We start from the raw sequence: 17,156 nt of genomic DNA on the forward strand, positions 1-17,156 counted from the left end.
GTCAGCAACCCAACCTTCAAGTCATGAGGCTTTAATCCACTACGCCATTGGGGGCTCCAATAAATATTATAAATAGTCATGGTTTGTTTGGGGGATTTATGAATGGTCTCATTAGGAAATGTATAGCGATGTGAGTGAACTACAACTCCCATTGTTCTGGGTCAATTTCTCTTAAATACTATGAGTTGAGTATGCCAGATATGTGTGCCAAGTTTGGTCCAGATTCTTCATCAGTTGAGTTCAGAGTGATCTCTGGATGATGGTGAACTATAAGTCTCCAAATCCAGAGCCAGTCATTCCCAAACTACTGCAGTTTGTCTTGTTGGTCATGGGGATCTGAGTTTCAGTGCTCTCTGAGAGTGGGAGACATCTTGGAAAATACATAGGAATATGCATACAATTACTGATCATAGATAGATAAGAGTTGTGGTAGTTCGTCTTGTGATCATAGAATTATAGAATAGTAGAGTTGGAAGAGACCTCATGGGCCATTCAGTCCAACCCCATTCTGCTAAGAAGCAGGAAATCGCATTCAAAGCACCCCCGACAGATGGCCATCCAGCCTTTGCTTAAAAGTCTCCAAAGAAGGAGCCTCCACCACAGTCCATGGCAGAGAGTTCCACTGCTGAACAGCTCTTACAGTCAGGAAGTTTTTCCTGATGTTCAGGTGGAATCTCCTTTCATTACTGTAGTTTGAAGCCATTGTTCCGTGTCCTAGTCTCCAGGGCAGCAGAAAACAAGCTTGCTCCCTCCTCCCTATGACTTCCCTTCACGTATTTGTACATGTCTATCATGTCTCCTCTCAGCCTTCTCTTCTGCAGGCTAAACATGCCCGGTTCTTTAAGCCGCTCCTCATAGGGCTTGTTCTCCAGACCCTTAATCATTTTAGTCGCCCTCCTCTGGACGCTTTCCAGCTTGTCAGCATCTCCCTTCATCTGCGGTGCCCAGAATTGGACACAATATTCCAGGTGTGGTCTGACCAAGGCAGAATAGAGGGGGAGCATGACTTCCCTGGATCTAGACGCTATACTCCTATTTACGCAGGCCAGAATCCCATTGACTTTTTTAGCAGCCGCATCACATTGTTGGCTCATGTTTAACTTGTTGTCCACGAGGACTCCAAGGTCTTTTTCGCAAACACTGCTGTCAAGCCAGGCATCATCCCCCATTCTGTATCCTTGCATTTCATTTTTTCTGCTGAAGTGAAGTATCTTGCATTTGTCCCTGTTGAACTTCATTTTGTTAGTTTCGGCCCATCTCTCTAGTCTGTCAAGATCGTTTTGAATTCTGCTCCTGTCTTCTGGAGTATTAGCTATCCCTCCCAGTTTGGTGTCGTTTGCAAACTTGATGATCGTGCCTTCTAACCCTTCGTCTAAGTCGTTAATAAGGATGTTGAACAGAACCGGGCCCAGGACGGAGCCCTGCTGATGGCACTCCACTCGCAACTTCTTTCCAAGATGAAGAAGGTGAGCACCCTTTGGGTTCGTTCGCTTAGCCAATTGCAGATCCACCTAACCGTAGTTTTGTCTAGCCCACATTTTACTAGTTTATTTGCCAGAAGGTCGTGGGGGACTTTGTTGAAGGCCTTACTGAAATCCAGGTACGCTACATCCACGGCGTTCTCTATATCGACCCAACTCGTAACTCTGTCAACACTGGAGGCTCTTATTGGGGCTGCATGTTGGTATAGAAACCATTCATCTCCAGAGTTTTGGATAACAGCTTTCCTGAAACGTGCAAGCCCACTCGTCTTTCTCGTGTCATCTCCCTTTCGTTCTGCCTCTGGCTTCACATTTTCTTGCCAAAGAAGTCATCCTTGCTCCATCGACTTGTGTCTTTCCCTTGTACATTGCCATATCTTAAAGAAAAGGGTTCAATCTCCACCATCGCAAGCCTCATCTTCTCCCGCTGCGTCTCGCTTGGCAAGTGAGGAACATATTTCTGAGCTGTTAGCAAACCGTCAGAAGGCTGCGAACCCTCTCTCCGAGACGCCAGAATCGGAGACGTCACTTTTCTTTCTTAAGGAATCATTCTGGACATTTTCCCAGATTTGGCAGCTGCCTTCCTCTCCTTGCCGATCCCAAAAGAAAAAGAGGGCCGATGGGGTAGTAACCGTTTGCTTTTTTCTAGTTGGAAAAACGTATTTGTTATAGTATTATACTGGATAGCTTATGAAATGCAGTGGACCTTGGACCCCAAAACCCTCCCATTTAAAAAAAAAATATATATCAGCACAATGTTTTTCCACTAACTTCTCCAATTTTTAAAAATAATTTTTTTATTGTTTTGCACATAACAGTGAAAGACATAAAAAGGTAAAGGTTTCCCCTGACGTTAAGTCCAGTCGTGTCCGACTCTGGGGGTTGGTGCTCATCTCCATTTCTAAGCCGAAGAGCCGGCGTTGTCCGTGGACACCTCCAAGGTCATGTGGCCAGCATGACTGCATGGAGCGCTGTTACCTTCCCGCCGGAGCGGTACCTATTGATCTACTCACATTGGCATGTTTTCGAACTGCTAGGTTGGCAGAAGCTGGAGCAACAGCGGGCGCTCACTCCGCTCCCGGGATTTGAACCTGGGACCTTTCAGTCTGCAAGTTCAGCAGCTCAGCGCTTTAACACACTTCGCCACCGGGGTTCCTAGTGAAAGACATAGACACAAATTTAAAAAAAACAACCAAAAATATATAACATAATTAAGAAAAGGACAAAAATCCCTGAAACCAAATATAAACTAATAAAGGAAAAGGTAAGAAAATAAAGCGTTCGAGATAAATATCCCATCATAGGATGAACCTCTAAACCACTGTGGGGTCTTACCGACGCAAGAAAAAAAACAATGAAAAAAGAAGAAAAGAAGAAAAGAGAAAGAATAAGGAATAATAATAATAATAATCATCATCATCATCATCATCATCAAGTGACTTCCGATTCTTTGAATGGTGTATTTGATAAAGTAAATTTATTGTATACAACAATTCTTTATTGTTTACTCAATTTTGACCATATCAAAACATATGAAACATACAAAACGTACACACTTACCCATACATACAATAAAACCATGTATAAATACAAAGCATCCCGGCCTACAAGCCTACCAACCCACTCCTAGGTAATTGTGCAAATACAAAGTAAAAAGATTAAAATTAATTATTCCCTTAAGGTAAGGTTTAAGTGGGGGCAAGGGTAAGTAAAACTAGTGGCTTGTCCATAGTAAATTTTAAATTTAGATTTTGTTAATGGCATTAATGTCACAGTTCTCAGCTTCCATCTTCTCGCGGATGACCAGCGCTTTTTGCGTAAAAAGGGTCAGTTTTAAAATAGAGTTTTTATCAGAACCCTGTAGAAGGATGTGCAATTTCTTGTGCTGTTGAAGGCTTTCATGGCCGAAATCACCCGGTTGCTGTGAGTTTTCCGGGCTGCATGGCCATGTTTCAGAAGCATTCTCTCCTGATGTTTTGCCCACATTTGTGGCAGGCATCCCCAGAATTTGTGAGGTCTGTTGGAAACTAAAGTGGTGTTTATATTTCTGCGGAATAATGTCCAGGGTGGGAGAAAGAACTCTTGTCTGTTGGAGGCAAGTGTGAATGTTGCAATTGGCCAGCTTGATTAGCATTGAATGGCCTTGCAGCTTCAAAGCCTGGCTGTTTCCTGCCTGGGGGAATCCTTTGTTGGAAGGTTTTAGTTGGCCCTAATTATTTCTTGTCTGGAATTCCCCTGTTTTCTGAGTGTTGTTTTTTATTTACTGTCCTGAGTTTAGAGTTTTTTTTTTAAATACTGGTAGCTAAATTTTATTCACTTTCATGGTTTCCTCCTTACTGTTGAAATTGTCCACATGCGTATGGTTTGCAATGGTTTCTCTGTGTAGTCTGACATGGTGGTTGTTAGAGTATTAAAAAAACTCTAAAACCAGTATTAAAAACCCATGATAGACTCTTCAAATGCATGCAAATAACCCATTGTAAACCAAAATACTTCTGAAGCTCTTCCTTGAACCATGGCCTGCCATCCTTTCTGCTTCATTCCCGTCTGCTTGAACACGCTTCTGTGTTTGTCAATGTCAAACACTCCCGAATGGAAAAACAACATCACTAATGTACCGTGTATATACTCGAAGATAAGCGGAGTTTTTCAGTCCTTATTTATGAGCTGAAAAAGCCTCCCCTGGCTTATAATCGGGTCAAGGCCGGCAATGAAGCCTGCAGGCTATTGCTTGCAAAATGTCATCTATTTCTCTCTTCTCCCTTATCAGTGTGTTTTCTTTTGCAAAGCCTCCCTCACTTTTAATCAAGGGAATGTTTTTGAAAAGAAGAAGATGCCCTTGCAAGTCAGGAAGAAGAAAAATATATATTCATTAATCTTATGAAAGCATTTCCCCCTGAAATATTTGTTAAACTCTCCTACAGATATATAGGCATTAACCCCTTGCAAGCTTTTGCAATCTCTATGTACCTTTATATGTGTATCTATCTATATACATTAATTTTATATATGAATTTTCCCCTCATATGTTTGCAGGTCTTTGCAAATCCTTTATACATATAGATCCATGTACCTGCGTATCTGTAGCCATACATATACATTATTTTTATATACGAATTTACCCTCATATGTTTGCAAGTGTCTGCAAATTATATATAGATATAATTATCTATATAAAGAGAGATGTCTGGATAGAAATGAATATATTCTTACCTACCTATATATATAGGAGCCCCGGTGGCAAAGTGCGTTAAAGCACTGAGCTGGAGACCGAAAGGTCCCAGGTTCAGTCCCCGGGAGCGGCGTGAGCGGCCGCTGTTAGCTCCAGCTCCTGCCAACCTAGCAGTTCGAAAACATGCCAATGTGAGTAGATCAATAGGTACCGCTCCGGCGGGAAGGTAACGGCGCTCCATGCAGTCATGCCAGCCACATGACCTTGGAGGTGTCTACAGACAACACTGGCTCTTCGGCTTAAAAATGGAGATGAGCACCTAACCCCAGAGTCAGACATGACTGGACTTAACGTCAGGGGAAAACCTTTACCTTTACCTTACCTATATATAGGGCTTGCAAATATTACAGGGGAGAAATGAACACACAAATATATATATATATATATACACACACACACACACACACACACATACACACACACACACATACTAGCTGTGCCCTGCCATGCGTTGCTGTGGCCCATTGGAATTGCACTGAATAGCTCCGGTTTTTGGGTTTTTTTAGGCCCTGTGGAGGTTCGTGATGTGATATTTTGTGGTTTCAACCTTGAGGCGTGGATGATGGATTGTGTTGTGAAATTTCGAGGTTGGGGGGTGTTTAGTTTTGTTGTTTTGCTCGGTGCCAGGATTCCATCACTCTTTATATATATATATATATATATATATATATATATATATATATAGGGCTTGCAAATATTGTAGGGGAAATGCACACACACACACACACACACACACACAGAGGGGATTTGCAAACGTTTCAGGGGAAAATGCATATGTGAAATTCGTATCTATAATTATAGATCTATATCTAGCTCTGCATTGTTTATATAAGCATGGAATGTTTGCTTGTTACTATGTTGGAAGCCGGCCTTAGTCCCCATGGGGAGATAGGGTGGGATCCAAATGAAGTTATTATTATTATTATTATTATTATTATTATTATTATTATTATTAGGTTATTGTTGAAACCATATTGTTTTTGTTGCCCCTACTTTTCCACTTATAGAGCTAGTTTATTGTTTTTCTTTGAAATATGGCAAATATTCAAAAACATTCAACCTACTGATACCTGGATTAATGAAATTTTATTGGTATCTATTTTTATTTTGAAATTTACCCGTAGCTGCTGCATTTCCCACCCTCGGCTTATACTTGAGTCAATAAGTTATCCCTGTTTTTTTGTGGTAAAATTAGGTGCCTTGGCTTATATTCGGGTCGGCTTATACTCGAGTATATACGGTAATCTCAAGGGTCCCCCTGGCATCTTAAATGGCATCCTTTGCTTTCATGAAAACAGAGGTATCAACAAATGTGGACAAAGCCATTGTTCCATGTTCCCTGCATCTACTCAGCTTGTCAATGCTCAACCCATGTCCTACCTACCCTGTTTCCCCGAAAATAAGACAGTGTCTTATATTAATTTTTTCTCCCAAAGATGTACTAGGTCTTATTTTCAGGGGATGTCTTATTTTTCCACAAAGAAGAATTCACATTTGAATTTTTAAAAAATGAAAATTTATTATCTACTGTACAGTAGTTGTCATCAGAAACCAGCATAACCAAACTGAATCCTTTCAAGAATTTCTATATTATATTTTATTGCTATACTGTTTTTAAATTACTGTTTTAAATTTCTGTTCATATGTAAATTTATGTTGTTGTTGGGCTTGTGCCTGTGTAAGCTGCCCTGAGTCCCTTCTGGGAGATGGAGGTGGGATACAAGAATAAAGTTATTATTATTATTTCTTGTTACTACCTTGATTTCCATGTACAACAATCTATGATATGTACATTTACCGATCCTGCATGCTTCCAAACAAAAACTTTACTAGGTCTTACTTTCGGGGGAGGCCTTATATTTAGCAATTCAACAAAACCTCTACTAGGTCTTATTTTCTGGGGATGTCTTATTTTCAGGGAAACAGGGTAGGCTGAGAAAAATATGGGAAAAATCCATCTTCTGCAGGTTGTTTGCGTTTTTGGCCACTTCTGCTTCTCTAGTGCCTCCTGCCTCTGGATTCCCAGTACTCCCATTAATTGCACTCCAGTATATCCCTTTCACCCAACCCTAATGGGCCCCGATGCTGGGAATGGAAGTATTTACTCTTGCGGCTGTGAGTCATTGTTCATCCGGCCGGAGCCACACTGAGCTGGAGGACGTTCTCAATCTCCTCCCAATGTGAGTGCCCAGGAAATAAAATAGATATATAGTACCTCTTGCTGCCACCCACTGAGACCTTGCGAACAAAATACATATATTTGGGAGGGGAACCTGAAATCATCCTCACGCAGGCTCTATTTTACCTCTATGTTGTAAATTTAGAAGCAATGCTTTCTCCTGCTTGCTGCGGAATAAATGCGAACCTGCCTGAGATGAATCAGAAAAAAAGGAAATGTTCGAGAAGAAAGCCTTGAAAGGAGGTAGAATTAATGCAGTTTGGCACCACTTGGGCTCAGTGCTATGGAGTCCTGGGAGTTGTAGCTTTACAAGGTCTGCAACTCCCAGGATTCTGTAGAATTGAGCCACAGCAATGAAAGGGGTGCCAAGACACCAGGCTGCACACAGATTGTAGTCTATTGTAATATATTAGGAAATAAGGATAAGATCTATCTATATATATAAAAGAGTGATGGAATCCTTGCGACCGCCAAAACAACAAAACTAAACACCCCACAACCTCAAAAATTGACAACACAACCCATCATCCACGCCTCTAGGTTGATACAACAAGAAGAAAAGAAAAATAAAGTCCTAATTAGAGGGAGAGGAATAATTGTTTTTATCCAATTGCTGCCAGTTAGAAGGCTAAGCTCCGCCCACTTGGTCTCCTAGCAACCCACTCAGCCCAGGGGACAGGCAGAGTTAGGCCTCACTTGGGCCTCTTCCACACTGCCTATAAAATACAGATTATCAGATTTTAACTGGATTAGATGGCAGTTGTCAGGACCCAGGCTGCAGAGCACCAATAACCATACACAGAGGCCAGAATCTATCTAATATCTTTATTGAGGAAATATATAAAGTTAATAAAAACAAGTGTAGAAAATAGTTCAGAAGTAGACCTTTCAGGAAAGGTCAAAATTAGTCCAAGAAAACAATGTCCAATATGAAATATTAAGGTCCAAAGTTGTAATCCAATAACCGAAACACTCACTTTGCCAAGCAAGGTGAGGGGAAATGACAAGGTCTTTTAGTCCATGAAGCTTAATGCAAGGCTAGGAAGCAAACTAGATTCTTGGCAAACAAGGCTTGATTCAAGGCAACAAGAAGCGAGGAGCAAGAACTGGGTCCGTGGGAAATCCGTGGCGAGGTCCGGGGAACAAGGCAGGGCTGGAACGAGAACAAAGTCCTGGAAACTGGAGTAGCGTAGTCCACACACAATCTACTCCTGAAGCTGACGAATTGACTCCGCAAGGAATCCTTTGTGGCCAAGCATCTATATAGGATCTTGTTTTCCCGCCAAAGCAGACTTTCTCTGGGGAACAAGAACCGAAACCTAAACTGTCCAGATGCAGGACTCCTTAAACTTTCCCAAGGGAAGTAGACTTAATCATCTAATTGTCTGGCAGATATCCGGGCGCTTCGGCGAGTCGCCTCCCGCGCGTGTCTATCTTGATTATAATAAAGGCGGCGCGAAAATGTGGGAGATTTCTCCTCAAGGCTTGTTTGTCTGACTTCTTGTGGGCAAACATCCTGCAGCTGCAAGGGCTCCAAATCTGGCAGAAACGGTGGGAAACCCAAGTTTTCCTCTTCATCTGCCACAACAGTACTAGGAACGGGACTACATGGCCCATAAGTCATCACAGCAGTGTAGACTCAAGGCCCTTCCACACAGCTACCCTGTTTCCCCGAAAATAAGACATCCCCAGAAAATAAGACCTAGTAGAAGTTTTGCTGAATTGCTAAATATAAGGCCTCCCCCGAAAGTAAGACCTAGCAAAGGTTTTGTTTAGAAGCCTGCCCAATGAACAGAACACCAGAGCATGCAGGATCGGTAAATGTACATACCATAGAGTGTTGTACATGGAAATAATGGTAGTAACAAGAATTTTTTGATAGGATTCACAGTTTGTCTGGTTATGCTGGTTTGTGATGACAACTACTGTACAGTATATAATAAATGTTCTTCTTTCTTTTTTTTTTTTGCTCAACAATAAATGTGAATTCTTCTTCATGGAAAAATAAGACAACCCCTGAAAATAAGACCTAGAGTATCTTTAGGAGCAAAAAATGATATAAGACACTGTCTTATTTTCGGGGAAACACGGTATATAACCCATTTATTATCTTATATTATCTGCTTTAACTGGATTATTTGGACTCCAAACCTTTACCCTTTACCTTAACTACCACCAATTCCTCAATACTTTATTTCCCATACCACCATACTTCGCCACAGCAATGCGTAGCTGGGCACAGCTAGTAGTTTATAAAAGATAAAAGTTCAGTTCTAAAAGATAGTTACCAAAACAAGGCTGTAAGAACAAATCCATGGCAACATTAGGCATGTAACAAGGTCCTTAAAACGAAGCCAAACTCCCAGAAATGAGGAGACATCCAGGCTATACAGGAAAGCAGACTTGGTTCTTGATTCAAGCGAGGAAATTGCTTTGACGAAGATTTCCCTCTCAGCAGACTGTTTTAATAGCATAACATGAAGGCATTTCTTTGCCCTTTGCCCTCCCTCTTATTTGCTATTCTGAGACTTCTGCGCAACCCCCGAAATTCCAAAAGACTAGCCCGATCGAGAGAAGAGGCCTCATTGCTTTCAAGGCCACAGGGCTTGTTAGTGTTATTAGGCTGAGGCTGGGAGCTATTCTCCCTTTCTGCTTCTTGCACCTGAAAACCATCATCAGTTACAACATCATTTCTTCCCGTGGGACATTCTGCACCTGAATCCCATAATCCCCATCAGAGTCATCTTGAAACTCATCCTGAACCTGAATCCCATCATCTTGAAACTGCATCCCAGAATCCTCATCAGAGTCACACAAAGGCTGAGTCACAACACCAAGCTGCATTCATTCTAGTGTGGACACATCCTTAGTAAAACTACAACTCCCGGGATTCTGTAGCATTGAACCATGGCAGTGAAAGGAGCACCAAGCTGCAATCATTTAGGGTAGACGCATCCTTAGAAAAACTACAACTCCCAGGATTTTGTAGACTTGAGTCATGGCAGTGAAAGGGGCACCAAGCGGCATTCATTCTAGTGTGGATGCATCTGTAGGAAAACTACAACTCCCAGTATTCTATAGGATTGAGCCACGGCAGTGAAAGGGGTGCCAAGCTGCATTCATTCTAGTGTGGACACATCCTTAGTAAAACTACAACTCCCGGGATTCTGTAGCATTGAGCCATGGCAGTGAAAGGGGCACCAATCTGCATTCATTCTAGTGTGGATGCATCTGTAGGAAAACTACAGCTCCCAGGATTCTGTAGCATTGAACCATGGCAGTGAAAGGGGTGCCAAGCTACATTCATTCTAGTGTTTATGCACCTTTAGGAAAACTACAACTCCCGGAATTCTGTAGCCTTGAGCCATGACAGTGAAAGGGGTGCCAAAGTGTATTCATTCTAGTGTGGACACATCCTTAGGAAAACTACAACTCCCTGAGCCATGGCATGCATGGACTGATGATGCATAAAACGTCTTGCACATAACTTTTCAGCCAACCTGAGATTTGGCCCAAATAATACTACTCTCATCCGACTCTCTGCTTGTAAAATAACTTCAAGCAGTTTTTGAATAAACAAGGCGTTTTATCCCAGCCTTGTATGTGTTTGTGACTGGAGTTTATTTCAATTACATTGGACATGATGCTCCGGTTGCATTAAGATGCAGTTTGGCCCTAGGCGACTCGCTTCCAAAATGCTGCATAATGTCAGTTTGCAGAGACGAAGCTGGATCAAGGTGGCTTTTGCAGGTGATAATTTCTTTATTTTTGTAAGAAAAGGAATATTTATACTCCTGAGGTTATTGCTTGTCGGAGGAGAATTGGAGGGTTGAAGAAAGCTTGGCGTTCTCCCTTGGAAATAACAATTTCCTCATTTTTATCACATTTCTTTCTGGAGCCTGGGAAGGGCAGCCATTTATTTGGAACCAGAAAGCAATGCAAAAGTCACAAATGCTGTGATTTGAAATTATTATTATTATTATTATTATTATTATTATTATTATTATTATGACACAGCAAACAAGATAGATATGTTGGATTTCGTATCACAAAATCACAAGTCGAACACTTCCCAAGTGTCTAGGACTGTATGATGTATTTTCGGATGATGCGTGCAGATCCCGGATGATGCGTGTAGGGTGGCCTTTTGCAGTTGTTATTATTATTTTATTATGACACAGCAAACAAGAAAGATATGCTGGATTTCGTATCACAAAATCACAAGTCGAACACTTCCCAAGTGTCTAGGACTGTATGATGTATTTTCGGATGATACGTGCAGATCCTGGATGATGCGTGTAGGGTGGCCTTTTGCAGTTGACAGGTGGTGTGTCACTTTGAGAAAAAAATCATAATTTCACAGTATATATAGTTTAAATAACAAAATATATATAATTGTAATATAGAACTGTATTTAATAAATCAAAACCTATTTACTACCATTATTTCCATGTACAACAATCTATGGTACCTCTTGCAATTTCCATGCTGATTTCTCTCTATTGTAGTTTCAATGTAGTCATAAATAATGACTAATATAATAATAATATAATAGTAATAATATAATAATATACTACAATAATAATAGAATAATAGAATGAATATATATATATATATATATATATATATATATATATATGCCCGGCCATGCGTTGCTGTGGCTTATGCTTTCAGAGTGTTGCTCTTTATTTACTGTCCTGACTTTAGAGATTATATTGTTCTGTATTATTATATGACAGCAATTATTACATATTATATTTATAATCTTATATTATCTGCTTAGAACTGGATTATATGAGGCCCCTTCTTCACAGCTGGATAAAATGCACACTGAAGTGGATTATATGGCAGTGTAGAGTCCAGATAATCCAGTTCAAAGCAGATAATATAAGATTATAAATGGATTATATAGCTGTGTAGAAGGGCCTTGAGTCTACACTGCCATATAACCCAGTTCAAATCTGATAATCTGTATTTTATAGGCAGTGTGAAAGAGGCCTAAGTGAGGCCTAACTCTAACTGTCCCCTGGGCTGAGTGGGTTGCTAGGAGACCAAGTGACAGAGATTAGCCTTCTAACTGGCAGCAATTGGATAAAAACAATTCTTCCTCTCCCTCTAATTAGGACTTTATTTTTCTTTTCTTTTTGTTGTATGAACGTAGAGGCATGGATGAGGGGTTGTGCTGCCAAGTTTAGTGTTTCTGGGGTGTGTAGTTTTGTTGTTTTGTGCTAGGCCGAAATTTCATTACTCTTATATATATAGATAGATAGATAGATATGTGTGTGTGTGTGTGTGTGTGTGTGTAATGTGCATAATTCTCATGGAGTAAACAACAAAACCACTGGACCAAATCACACCAAATTTGGCCACAAAAGACATTAGTCATCCAATCAATCTGCATGTGGCAGCGTGTCAGCAAAATTGGCTAGGCGTGTCAGTGCTGACACGCGTGTCATAGGTTGGCCATCACTGCCATAGGGCAACGGCTTCAATTGGATCATCTTGGCCTCATTTGGACCCCTTTGTTGTCCTTTTTATCCGTCCTTGGCACTGCAGATCTCCCCTCCAGCGCCACATTTCAGTTGAGTTGATTTTCTCCCTATCAGCTTTCAACACGTTGGCAAAGAAATGGGGACCAGGATGGTGCGGACGTTTTCCCTTCTTTGATAGATCGGAAGGACTCTTCAGCCAGTGGCTTGGGAGAGCAGCTGCACATAATTATTAATTTGTGCTCTTTTTTCATCAGCCAGCCGCGTGTTCGCCTGTCACTCTTGGCCTCATTGCTGCCGCACTGGGAGTTTTGTTTAAATATTGCATTTGGGTGATTAATTGCTGGGATAGCTCGAGTTACTTTGCAAATGACTCTCAGGGCTTTCGAGGGAAGGATGCCTGCATTTTTAAACAGACACTGGTTGGGAGCAAAAGGCAAGATGCAAGGAGGTGTCTGTGAAACAGCTGAACAAAGTTGCAATATATATATCCCCATCTGTCTAGCCATTTCTCTGTCCTATTTATCTCTTTCTCTATCTGCCTCTTCTATCTATCTATCTATCTATCTATCTATCTATCTATCTATCTATCTACCCTGTTTCCCCTAAAATAAGACATCCCCTGAAAATAAGACCTAGTAGAGGTTTTGCTGAATTGCTAAATATAAGGGCTCCCCCGAAAGTAAGACCTAGCAAAGTTTTTGTTTGGAAGCATGTCCACCAAACAGAACACCAGAGAATGCAGGATCAGTAAATGTACGTACCATAAAGTGTTGTAAATGGAAATATTGGTAGTAACAAGAAATTCTTGATAGGATTCACAGTTTGTCTGGCAATGCTGGTTTATGATGACAACTACCGTACAGTATATAATAAATGTTTATTTTTTAGTTCAACAATAAATGTGAATTCTTCTTCATGGAAAAATAAGACATCCCCTGAAAATAAGACCTAGAGCAATCACAATAATAATACTATTGCATTATTATTATTGCAAAGCCACCAAATCTCTCCTGATTAGCTAGTGCTTTGAGCTGTAATAATAATATGATAATAATAATAATAATAATAATAATAATAATAATAATAATAATGCATTATTATTATTATTTTATTGTATGACACAGCAAACAAGAAAGATATGCTGGATTTCGTATCACAAAATCACAAGTCGAACACTTCCCAAGTGTCTAGGACTGTGTGATGTATTTTCGGATGATGCACGCAGATCCAGTAGGGTGGCCTTTTGCAGTTGGCAGATCGTAATTTTGTCAATGTCTATTGTTTCCAAATGCCGGCTGAGATCTTTTGGAATGGCAACCAATGTGCCCATCACCACTGGCAGAAACCACCTGCACTGGTTTCTGCCAGAGTCTTTGAAGTTCAATCTTGAGGTCCTGATAGCGGCTGAGTTTTTCCTGTTGTTTTTCGTCAATGCGACTGTCACCTGGGATGGCAACATCAATGATCCAAACCTTTTTCTTTTCCACAACTGTGATGTCTGGTGTGTTGTGTTCCAGAACTTTGTCAGTCTGGATTCGGAAGTCCCACAGTATCTTTGCGTGCTCATTTTCCAATACTTTTGCAGGTTTGTGATCCCACCAGTTCTTTGCTGCTGGAAGGTGGTACTTGAGGCATAAGTTCCAGTGAATCATTTGGGCCACATAGTTGTGCCTCTGTTTGTAGTCTGTCTGTGCGATTTTCCTACAGCAGTTGAGGATATGATCAATGGTTTCATCGGTTTCCTTGCATAGTCTGCATTTTGGGTCATCAGCTGATTTTTCGATCTTGGCCTTACCCTGTTTCCCCTAAAATAAGACATCCCCAGAAAATAAGACCTAGTAGAAGTTTTGCTGAATTGCTAAATATAAGGCCTCCCCCGAAAGTAAGACCTGGCAAAGTTTTTGTTTGGAAGCATGCCCGCCAAACAGAACTCCAGAGCATGCAGGATCGGTAAATGTACGTACCATAGAGTGTTGTACATGGAAATAATGATAATAACAAGAAATTCTTAATAGGATTCAGTTTGTGTGGTTATACTGGTTTGTGATGACAACTACTGTACAGTATATAATAAATGTTCATTTTTTTGTTCAACAATAAATGTGAATTCTTCTCCATGGAAAAATAAGACATCCCCTGAAAATAAGACCTAGAGCATCTTTGGGAGCAAAAATTAATATAAGACACTGTCTTATTTTCGGGGAAACACGGTAATTGCATTTGTTCTGATGGCTTGCTCCTGGGCTGCAAGGATTATTATTATTATTATTATTATTATTATTATTATTATTATTATTATTATTATTATATTGCAAAGCCACCACATCCCTGACCTTTAACTACTGCTCTGAGCTGCAAAAATAATAGTATTGCATTACTGTATTATTATTATTGCTACTCCCAGATTATATAGCCTTAATCATTACAACAGGTCTCCTGTTCCCTTTCCATTCAACCTCACGAAAGAATTTGCAGCCTTTGAAAAGGGTGAGACGTTTGAAGGATTTATAAATATTCTGCAAACGCTCCTGGCATTTTGACGCTGGCGTTCTTAATGGCTGGTTGTTCATTCAAGTGTACTGTTAGATACTGAATGGGGCTTATTACCATATTAATGTGGAGAAATATATGTGGGCAATTATGATCTCCTTCATTCCAGGAAGGGTAACTCTGCTATCTCCAAGGGCTAGGAAAGGGCTGGGAAAGCACGCAGCCATTTGGGACTGCCGTTCCCAGTGGCCTTGGCCTGTCATAGTGAGGAATGCCTGGTTTTGCAGTCCAACCTCTGCAGGTACTGGCTTTGCCGTGACTTGATTTACCTCTCTCCTGAAAATTGGTTTCTGGTGGGCATTACATAACTTCTGAAAAGTTCTGACTAAACCTCAAAGTGGATGCACTGCAATCAGTGGTTAGAAAACCACCACCAGCAATTAGAAGGTATTCCTTAAAAGTTACCCATTTAGCCAGAGCCCTCAGTGGCACAGTGGGTTAAACCAGTGAGCTGCTGAAGTTGCTGACTGAAAAGTCGGCAATTTGAACCCGGGGAGCGGGGTGAGCTCCTGCTGTTAGCCCCAGCTTCTGCTAACCTAGCAGTTTGAAAACATACAAATGTGAGTAAAGCAATAGGTACTTCTCTGGCGGGAAGGTAACGGTGCTCCATGCGGTCATGCCAGTGGCCACATGACCTTGGAGGTGTCTACGGACAATGCTGGCTCTTCGGCTTAGAAATGGAGATCAGCATCCCAGACCAGTTAGGACTTATATCCGCGCCTTCTCTGTGGTGGCCCCTCTTTCTCTCACTCCTGCCTTTGCTTTTAGTTGAAACTTTCCCTGTCACTTTATAGTTAGATTTTCGTTCAGATTTATCTTCCCTGCTTGTTGTCACTCTTTGATGTATGTTCTGTTCTGTAATAGACACTCCCTTCATCAGTTTGACTGTCGCCCAGATTGTTGTCCTATGTTGGACCTTTTAACGCCTTGGATGATTGTTTTATATTTTAATTACAGTAGAGTCTCATTTATCCAACACTCGCGTATCCAATGTTCTGGATTATCCAACGCATTTTTGTAGTCAATGTTTTCAATACATCGTGATATTTTGGTGCTAAATTAATAAATACAGTAATTACTACATAGCATTACTGCGCATTGAACTACAGTAGAGCCTCACTTATCCAACGTTCTGGATTATCCAACGCATTTTTGTAGTCAATGTTTTCAATATATCGTGATATTTTGGTGCTAAATTCGTAAATACAGTTATTACTACATAGTATTACTGCATATTGAACTACTTTTTCTATCAAATTTGTTGTATAACATGATGTTTTGGTGCTTAATTTGTAAAATCATAACCTAATTTGATGTTTAATAGGCTTTTCCTTAATCCCTCCTTATTATCCAACATATTCGCTTATCCACCATTCTGCCAGCCCATTTATGTTGGATAAGTGAGACTCTACTGTATGTCTATTTTAAATCATGACTTGTTAATTTGCTTTTAAATGCATTCTTTGATGTCTTAACTATTGATTTTATGATAGTACAGTAGAATCTCACTTATCAAACACTTGCTTATCAAACGTTCTGGATTATCCAACACATTTTTGTAGTTAATGTTTTCAATATATCGTGATATTTTGGTGCTAAATTCGTAAATACGGTAATTACAACATAACATTACTGCATATTGAACTACTTTTTATGTAAAATATGTTGTATAACATGATGTTTTGGTGCTTAATTTGTAAAATCATAACCTAATTTGATGTTTAATAGGCTTTTCCTTAACGCCTCCTTATTATCCAACATATTCGCTTATCCAACATTCTGCCGGCCCGTTTATGTTGGATGAGTGAGACTCTACTGTATATGCTTGTATGATATGTGAGCCGCTCCGAGTCCCCATTGGGGAGATGGAGACGGCATACAAAAATAAAATTATTATATCTTATTATTGCTGACGATGGAAGAGACCCAAGGACCGCCGCATGGGATGCTCCTGCCGGACTCCATCTTGCCCTCATTGTACATGCTGTGTGTATTCCTTTGGCGTACACAGCGCATGCAATGTGGACAGGAGGGAGGCCGAAAGTCGACGGACCATTAACGAGCCCTGTTGTTGTTGTTGTTGTTGTTGTTGTTGTTGTGTGTCTGAAAGCGGTTTCTAACATACGGCAAATCTACTTGCAGTATGTTCTCAAGTTGCTTCTGACATGATTAAAAACTTGTGGACTACAGACAACACATTCATGTGTCCCAACACATACCGT

At 40.5% G+C, this 17,156-nt stretch overlaps 1 protein-coding gene and 1 non-coding gene across 3 annotated transcripts in view; both read left to right on the forward strand.

The window, feature by feature from the left end:
* LOC100564939 (5-hydroxytryptamine receptor 2A) overlaps window positions 1–17,156 on the forward strand; it is a 221,804-nt gene that overhangs the window by 73,602 nt on the left and 131,046 nt on the right. The gene's annotated exons all lie outside the window — the stretch shown is intronic.
* On the forward strand, window positions 16,891–16,974 carry mir460b (microRNA mir-460b). The gene has a single exon (NR_129978.1). It is a non-coding gene; the product is annotated as a microRNA mir-460b (primary transcript).

This window comes from Anolis carolinensis, unplaced genomic scaffold (genome assembly GCF_035594765.1).
Source record: "Anolis carolinensis isolate JA03-04 unplaced genomic scaffold, rAnoCar3.1.pri scaffold_12, whole genome shotgun sequence".
NCBI classification, from domain to species: domain Eukaryota; kingdom Metazoa; phylum Chordata; class Lepidosauria; order Squamata; family Dactyloidae; genus Anolis; species Anolis carolinensis.